This window comes from Coturnix japonica, chromosome 1 (assembly GCF_001577835.2).
Source record: "Coturnix japonica isolate 7356 chromosome 1, Coturnix japonica 2.1, whole genome shotgun sequence".
Taxonomy (NCBI): domain Eukaryota; kingdom Metazoa; phylum Chordata; class Aves; order Galliformes; family Phasianidae; genus Coturnix; species Coturnix japonica.
Window position 1 is genome coordinate 142,512,771 of NC_029516.1, and position 9,376 is coordinate 142,522,146.

Genomic DNA, 9,376 nt, shown 5'->3' on the forward strand with positions numbered 1-9,376 from the left:
CGTGTGCTGCATTTGCAGCTCACACTGAGGAAATTCACATCTGAATTTTAGAGTCCAGCTCAGTTCAGTGTTTAGCTTTCATGTGCAGCTGGATCTCTATAGGAACAGGAATGCAAAATCTCTGGTAGCAGGTGGAAAATAAGAGTGAAAGATGAATCATCAGTCATGTTTTGAGTGCATACTGGATGTGCAGGAAATTGGGTCTGCTTCTGCTCGGCTACTATGCAGCATTAAAATACATAAATTAAAAGGTATAAAGATTGAAAAATAAGTGTAGTTTCAAAGTCCAGTATCCTACTCATATATTCTGCCAACCTGGTCTCATGTCTTTTTGCACATTAGTGTAGGATCACCAGTAGCAGTAGAAAACCCATGACAAGTGGGCTAATATAAACAACATGAAGAAAGAAAAACAAAACACACATAGTGGTTGACATAATCCTCTATGTATTGTTTTTTAATAATTAAAACATTTAATCATGTCTCAGTATTTATTTGCTAAAAAACAGTAAAATGAAGAAAGGCTGGGCTGTTATATATCAGCCTCTCCAACAGATTCTTGTTCAGTTTCATTTAGTGAATGACACAGGATTTCACAAGTGATCCCAGACCACATTTTCTCTTAGTATCCCTTTGAAGTGTACGGTGTAGTTAGAGCTGGTATGTAGTAACTTGCGGACTACTAAGGGCAAGAGTGCTTGGTACTCCAGCTTATCTAAACAAAAACAGTATCATAAAAAGAAATTATTATTCAAACAAAAATAGATATATAAGAGCATAAAAATGAGAAATAAATTATTGATCAGTTTATTATTTATTTTTTTCATAATGTTTTTCTGTCCTGGCAGTGGATGCAGTTTTCCTAGCACAAATATAAACACAGAGGTGATTACAAATTCTGATGAGTAGAAAAGAGCAAAAATAAAAGCACTGTGAGGAAGAAAACTATTAGGTGACATAAAAGACTGGGAAACTGGTGTCTGGAAAACTAAACTGAAGTAAATGGATAGATGTTTGGAAATGGAAAGTAAAATTAATTAGAGGGTTAAAATGCAAAATCCTTCTTATAAACAAACAAATAAACAAGAAAACCTTGTTTTATTTCCTTCATATACTTAAAAACCTTCATTAGTTCCATGTAAACAACAAAAAGGTAACACTGTGGCAAAGTACTCATTTATTTCCGGCTGATGGAGGAGTTCAGAAAAATAGAAGAAATTTGTTTCTCAAAGTTAGGAAGAAGAAATATAATCTAATTAGAATAAAGCAAGTCTGTAGCAGTGATAAAATCTTTCAGAAAGTATTTGTAGTCAGAAAAATTATAGACCAGATAGTAAAATATAGGTAAAATTACCTGCTTATAAATAAAAGTATTCACAATGAATTGTGGCTATATTCAAAATCTTGAGAAATTAAGAAAATGTTCTTAGCATCTCATTGTTAATTTTCTAGTAAGTGAAAATTAGTTCCAAGCTCTTTACAAAATAAATAAATAAATAAATAAATATCAGACTTAACAATTCTTTCTACACAGCTGAAATTGATTTTATCATCAGTCAGTGCCACCTTCGAGACATAAATACTTGTACGATGTCACAGATATAAAATGATATCACAGCAACAGATTAGCATTATGCAATGCTGAAGAGCTGAGGGTCATCAAACAGTTTTGAGACTCTTCAGCGTAACTTTTTGGCCAGTTGGAGTCATTTGATATTATTTTGTCCTCAAGGTGCACTGATGAGTAACAGAGAAATACATTTGGTACCTGCACCTGAGTTAATCACACTTTCTAGCCATGCTTTAAAATGGAAACACTAGGAGCACTGTTCATCTCATTTTAAAGCAAGCATCTAAAATTGGTCAGAAGTATTGCACCTTGAAAGATCATATTTGTCCCTCGATTACAAAGGGAGCTTACAATGGCTAAGTCAAATGTAGATGTCACCACTACAAATCTCTGAAGTTAAGTTAGATGAATCCCACTAAAAACGGATGAAAAGTGTATTAGGGTAGAATTATAATGAAGCATTTAAACCACCTCCAATTCACATTAAGAAATTAATCTGATTTAATCATAAAAGTGTTCTCAGGCAAACAAGCCCAAAAGGCTTACTCCATTTTTAAGAATGTAACAGGAGATGAGAACACCTTTTTCCTCCTGCTCCAAGTTCCACCCCCTTCTCCATGAAATGCCACTTTCTGTATGTCACAGTCCATAGCAAAGGACAACAAATAAAAGCAGTGTACGAGGAAGGGGTATTTACTTAAAAATCCAGACAGCAAAAATGGCTTCAAAAGAAAATTATAATTTCTGAACCATTCCTAAAAGTGTTTAGATAATTCTGCAATTCTGTAAAAAAAATTTAAAACTTTATTTTTCTATATGTATAAAATCCTGATAACATACCCAGGAGAACAGATAATGCTCCTCTGAGTAGTAATATTCTAGCTTGTTTCATCAGATCTCCCATGATTCTGCCAGAGGAACATACAATATTCTAAATATATGCACTTTTAATTGTTTTAACATTTTAGGTCTCAGTCAAAATATTATTGTCTTCAAGGTAATATTTTCCGAAGGGAATTAATTATTCATGTCCTTAAAAAAAAAAATAAAATGTAATGTTAAGGAAGAACAGCTTATGTCACTTAACTTCAGACAGCTAAAAGTTAGAAATGTAAGACTGAAACAGTCATCATAAGTTCCCTTGATAGTCACTGGAAAGAAATTGGCACCTCTAAAGGACAATTCATCTGACCTATCCTAGATACCGATCTTAGCATGAGATGAATCTTTCCCTTGAGGACCCCATCTTTCTTCATTGACTATAATGAAAGAATAGTGAGTTAGAGAAATTTAATTTTTTATGCCTAAACTAGGACAGATTAATCTTTACCCTAGAAGAAAAATGTAAGGCCACATTGTAGAAAAAATCTGTAAGAATATAATAGGGGCCACACAGCAATCTACTCAAAACATGACAACATAACAGAAATAACAGAAACAGGTGGGTTTCTTAACATTACACTATGTTGAATAGATGTTCAGATACTTGGCCACTTAAGAAAACTCAATGAAATGCATGTCAAAAAGAATTCCCTGATCGAATACAGAAAGAAGATATCTGTTCTAAAGGAGACACATAGTTCAGATTTACTGCTAAGTGTCATTTTAGGAGTTCAAACAACATGCCTCTCCACCCTTCTCAAGAGAGAAGAGTTAAACAGTTGCAGAGTAATAGTTTTTAGATTAACACTCACATTAACCCTTCTGATATCTGTCTAGGATTCATAGCCTAAAGAAAACCCACTTCCTGCATATAATAGACTTTCAATAAAGCACCAACGGTTTCTGGGAAAATGCAAAACCTAAACTACAGTGAATGCATGTTTGGAACTGAGATTAGAGAGAAACAGTATGTTTGAAAGAAACTACATGAAATATAAAATGAATACTGATTTTGCTCAATGAATTTACAAAAACTACCTCATGAGATATCAAAGACATATTTGAAAGCTGTAAATGTCATTCCTAAGATATGACCAACACTTGCAAAATACTTTTTATTTTACTTAAATAAAATTATACTGTTTATCTTGATCTAACTTGACATGAAATAATTTAATGTGTTTCACCAGTTTTTTTACCAGTTGTTCATTTTTAAAAATAATGTTAGCTTAAAATGTATACATCTGACTATCACACAAGAAGGAGTGTAAACAAAAACTTTAGGAGATATTTTTTACCATAAAAACAAACAAAAGCATCTCATGTGATAACTTAAAATTCCATATTGGAAGATAATGTCTAGAGGAAAAAAATAAGTAGATTACTTAAATCTGTCAGTTAGATATCTGTCAAGTCTATATTTTCATAGATATGTGTGTCTTTTTGTAAACACAAAATAGCAATACTGAAGTCAGTAGCAAGCTCTCTTTCCTCATTCATTCTGTTTATTGTACTGACTCTCACTTGTTCCACATAAATAGCGACTGATATTTTATTTGTAATAGATGGTACTTGAATAGGTTCTGCATGAGAATGGAAGGAAGTGCCATCATTTCGCCCTGTTCCTTAGTGTTGATATGGAGACATGCATAATGCTACATGAACACTAATGAGTAGGAAAGTATTGGAGTAAAGAACAAGACAGACAAGTCTGCACAAGGTAACATCAAATGAAGTACAAAACTAGTATCAAGGATATCTCAATTTCTCAAAAACATCAACATCATTTGGTTTTAAAGCATATTTCACCACATTATTAATCATTATATTAAAGCAGCACCATCAACCCGCACTGAAAATATTTTTGTAGTCAGTCTGACTTTATAGACATATTTTTCTAGTCACAATTTAATAATCAAATAAGTTCTCAGGAATGTCATTAAAACATTGTTTTAAAAACTGTATTAGATAGGAACAATAACTTTTTTTTTCTTTCTTTTTTTTTTTTTAAAAATATTTAAAAAGTTATCAAAGAATATGTTTTCTTACTCTGATGAACATAACTGTTCCTGCAGAATTTTACCCAGTGGATATGGCCTGATACACTGACACAAGACAGAAGGAAAAGACTATTAAAATCTTGCATATAAAGACTAAAGGAAAGCCAGAATTACACTATGCCCCCATGTTTGCAAACACCACAGGGCCACTGGAACTATCAACAATATGAAAGAGGAAACAGGAAAATTTTATAATGGATGATGCAAGATTATAATTTTTTTTTTTTAACCTAGAGTTTATCAAAAGCTTTATCAATGCTAACAAAATGAACCTAGGAGTAAAATTTTCCATAGCAATTATTTTGTTTCATAATGGTTCTTTTTAAGTGTCCACTGGGGACATTAGAAAAAGAACGCCAGCCAGATAAGACACAAGTCTGATACAGTACAGCTATTTTAATGATACAATAAGGAAGTCATTAGAGATATGATCCAAAAGGTAGGAACCGAGCATAGAATTCCCCCAGACCAGGATGCTGCAGAAGCTGAACAAATTAAGATATTCAGAGAAATCTGTAAGGAAAAACGAAAAAGGACATATTTGGCAAACACATCAATGTTAGATAGCTCAGAATTTAACTTTGAACATAGCACAGGCAGAGACAAGTTCAGTCAGGAATACTTCATAGAATCATAGAATCATGTAGAGGGAAAAGACCTTCAAGACGACCAGGTCCAACCACCATCCTGACCTACTGTGTCCCATCATAAACCTTGTCCCTTACTGCCACACCCATGTCTCCAGGGATGATGACTCCACCACTTTCTTGTACATCCTTTTTAATTTGCTAATTAAACCTCTCATGGTACAACTTGAGACCTTTTCCTCCTCTTTTACCCCTTGCCACCTTAGACAAGAGACTGACAGACACCTTCCTCATTGTGATTTCCTTTCATGTAGTTGTAAAGAGTGGCAGGATCGCCCCTTGGCCTTCTATTATCCATTATCCAGATTAAACAACTCCAAATCCCCCAGCCATTCCTCAGAAGTCTTGTTTTCCAGTCTCTTCCAACAGCTGTTCTCCTCTTCTCTGAAAATAAATAAATAAATAAATAATAGTTATTTTCTTAACTGAAAGCATAAGATTTTCATATTACAATCTTCATGGCTTTCATGACTGTTTCTTTTAATTTTTAACAACATGCTTTATTCAACAGAATGATCCACGGTCTTTCACAGTGGGTAAGCACGCAAAGGTCATAGACTCAGATTCCACACTGATCCACTCAGCAGAAATGCAGCTGGACTGTGGAAACCAATTCTGCTAAATTCAGCTGGTGCCCCCTGAAGTAAGTACCTAGAAACCACTTACTTCACTGAGACCGGTTTCTTTAATTTCATCCTTTCTGTGCACCACTGATTCAAACAGATCTCACAAACAGCATCCTATAATGTAGAAGACTTAATGAGAAAATGAAGCCAATGTTCTGGATTAATGCTTTCCCAAGTCACAGGCTGTTAAGTAGGTGCCCAGAACAATTTTCAGGCACATTCTCTAATCATCAAAAGGTCTTTAGTATCTAAGCAATGACCTCAAGCACAATTTTTATTAATGCTTGTGATTAACTTATTGCTACTGCATTCAGTTTTTGAAGAGAAAGTTGCTGCCAATCAGCCTTAAAATAAGCTTTAAAATCTTCCAACTTGTATGAATGTCAGTTAGACTGCTTATAATAGCTGATGCCAGGTTTTCACTATCAAATTAGAAAAATGTTGGATGATGCACCTGTAAATGAAGAACACACTTGTTATTATGGTATTTGCTAACAAAAACACTATAATATATTATCAAATGTAAAAATTCAGAGCAAGTGTTTAACAAGAAAAGATTACAGGAACAGGTAATGTACTTTCGTAGATACAATACACATTTCTTATAATCACTGTGGAGGAAGTGGGTCTCTGAAGGAATCTGAATACGTAAAAACTGGTGGTTAAAAATTTGCTGACATTAGAGAATATATGAAGATGAGGATTGGTTGGAAAAAGAATAAGGAGACTAGTGCAAGAGAACGAATTGGGTATGAAGGTTAGAGCAGAAAATTGGGGGCAATTAGTCTGGAACACTGCAGAGAGGACATTGTTCCTGGCTGGGATGTTTGCTGATACTGCAAATCACATATTTATTTATTTCTGCTGAACTAGCCTTCTAAGTAATAAAGTGCTGCAAGGACACAGAACAAGAACAGTAACATAATTCATTTGAAATTAAGTCACAACTACCAACCTATAGATAAATGGATAAAGAGCTACATTTTCTCCTGGCATAAATTGGATGTAACGTCATTGGATTCAATGGAATTGTGTCTTTTTACATCAGCAGAGAATTTGTTCTACAACACAAGCAATAATTTTGGCAGTTATGTGCTATTCTCAGTAACACCCAGGCTACAGAAAAATCCCATTTGCAGCTCCTTGTTGATCTGTCTAGTAGTTCTGTCTAACGTCTGGAAGGGTCCCCCAAGAATTAAAAAAGAAATCAATTTCCCTGCTGGTGACATCCAAAGACAAAGGTATAGAATAAAATTCAGACATTATTTATACCTAGCATTTCACAGAGCTCAATAGCACCACTTTATGATGCAAAAATTTGGTACATTGTAGCTCTTTGCCATTTCAAATTTCTCAGTGCTTGTGTGGTAATAAATAAAACAACTGCCAAAATGTAGATTCTTTAACATCCTCAGCATTGACATTTCCTCCACAAAAAATTTAATACATAAAAGTATAAGCTGGGACAACTTGTTCATAATGAACACTTGGTTAGTTTTATTCTTAAATGAAATTTCCATATTATATGTATATTTTTAGGCATCTAAAAAATACATTGCAACTTACACTAATGGCAATTTTTTTGATTTTATGAAATGCAGACTTTTACAGCAATCCCAAAAGGTATCATAAGTTAACTGAAAGACTTGTCTCCACAGAGGCATTGTAATTCTTTCTTGCTCATAATTTGTTATGTATCTGCTTATTTCTTTTATCATTTTTCGTTGTTGTTGCTCATTCTTGTATTTTTCACTTGAAGGAAAAATAAATAAATAAATCACTTTGAGAAGACAGATGGGACTTAAAGCAGCACAAGCATTGCTAAGTATGTGCCCTCTACTCTGAAATATTTTTATACTTTTAATTAATGCTTCTGACAGTTCATGGAATCCAACATGAAAACAAAAATGGCTTTTACAGAAAGGGAAAGCTTGAGGCATTACTGATTTCCTAAATATTGGTACATGTTTTTTAGCAAGCTACTTGGACTTCTGAGTCTGGTATACTATCTCCTTAAATTTCTTCTACAGTCTGCTTAATCCCAGATAAAACAGAAAAAGAATAAGAAGCTGTTACTGTCAATGTTGCTTAATAAGAGTCAATTACTTAGAGATAAGATAAACATCTTTTCATCTTTTTTAAGTGAACAAAGAATATTAAAATAATCTTGTTCATATCCTCATGTGTGATATTAATGACAGAACTACAGTTTACACTGGAGGCTTGTAGAATCCAGTAACTTTAAGAATAAAAATTGCCTGAAGTGTTGAAGAATTCAGGACAAATTCAGACATTGTGTTCATGATCTGCCATGTACATATGCTGGTGCCAGAAGTATTGCAACTGTGTTACAGTCATTTTAGGCTACAAAGCAACTTGCATACTGAGAACAAATGTTGTGGCTTTCATATTGCTAAGAAGCCCAGCTGGACTGCCACCTACATCTGAAGATCCACTACTCCCTGCCCAAACACAATCTCCATAGCAGAGGTCCTGATGCAATAGTACTGCACTGTACTCTCTATGCTCTGTATATATAGGCTGTTAAATGCCTGATCTCATGAGGGGCTTCCAGTATGCTCAGCTCTCATACCTTTTTTGAATAGCATCACACAAAACACTTGTATCCAATATCTTAGTAGTCTCTTAGGACAGAGGCTTTGAGAAGTAAATCTTCACCTTTAACCTCAGCCTCCTCAGGGATAAGTACTCTATTAATATAATGAGAGTTGCTTGCACTTTTCTGTAGGCTTTCTTGCTGTTCAGTTTTCAGTTGTTCAGTAGGGTTTTGGTTATGGTGTGTAAAGGTATCTCAGGCTCCTGAGAATATGACAGAAATATCACAGAATCACAGAATTGTAGGTTGGAAGGGACCTCTAGAGATCATCGAGTCCAACCCCCCTGCCAAAGCAGGTTCCCTACACCATGTCACACAGGAAGGCGTCCAGGCGGGTCTTAAATATCTCCAGAGAAGGAGACTCCACCACCTCCCTGGGCAGCCTGTTCCAGTAGGGAATGGAAGGGAAGGAAGGGAAGGCAAGGGAAGGGAAGGGAAGGAAGGAAGGAAGGGAACGGTGACGGGAAGGAAGGGGAAGGAAGGGAATGGGAAGGGGAAGTGAAGGGAAGGGAAGGGAAGGGAAGGGAAAGGTAACGGGAAAGGGAAGGAAGGGAAGGGAGGGAGGAGGAAGGGAGGAAGGGAGGGGAGGGGAGGGGAGGGGAGGGGAGGGAGGAAAGGGAGGGGAGGGGAGGAGGGGAGGGGAGGGGAGGGAGGGAGGGGGGGAGGGGGGGAAGGGGAGGGGATGGGGAGGAGGTGGAGGGGGGGGAGGGGAGGGGAGGGGAAGGGAGGGGTAAGGGAGGGGGAGGGAGGGAGGGGGGCGAGGAGGGATGGGAGGGAGGAAGGAGGAGGGAGGGGCGGGAGGTAGGAAGGAGGGAGGGAGGGAGGGAGGGAGGAGGGAGGAGGAAGGAATGGGAGGAAGGAAGGAGGAGGAGGAAGGAAGGAGAAGGAAGGGAGGAAGGAAGGGAGGAAGGAAGGAAGGATAGGAAAGGAAGAAGAAGGAAGGAAGGAAGGAAGGACAGGAAGGAAGGAAGGAA

General features: G+C 36.3%; 1 protein-coding gene across 6 annotated transcripts in view; it reads right to left on the bottom strand.

Annotated features, from left to right (window-relative positions):
• Positions 1-3,783: 3,783 nt before the first annotated feature.
• LOC107308078 overlaps positions 3,784-9,376 on the bottom strand; it is a 30,343-nt gene continuing 24,750 nt past the window's right edge. For 2 of the 6 annotated variants that reach the window (XR_004305930.1, XR_004305931.1), the window contains 2 exons: positions 5,826-6,239; positions 3,784-5,543 (listed from right to left, as the gene is read on the bottom strand). The gene's annotated coding sequence lies outside the window, so the exon portion shown is untranslated. The other 4 variants (XR_004305929.1, XM_015851673.2, XR_001552631.2 and 1 more) reach the window with 3 other exon arrangements.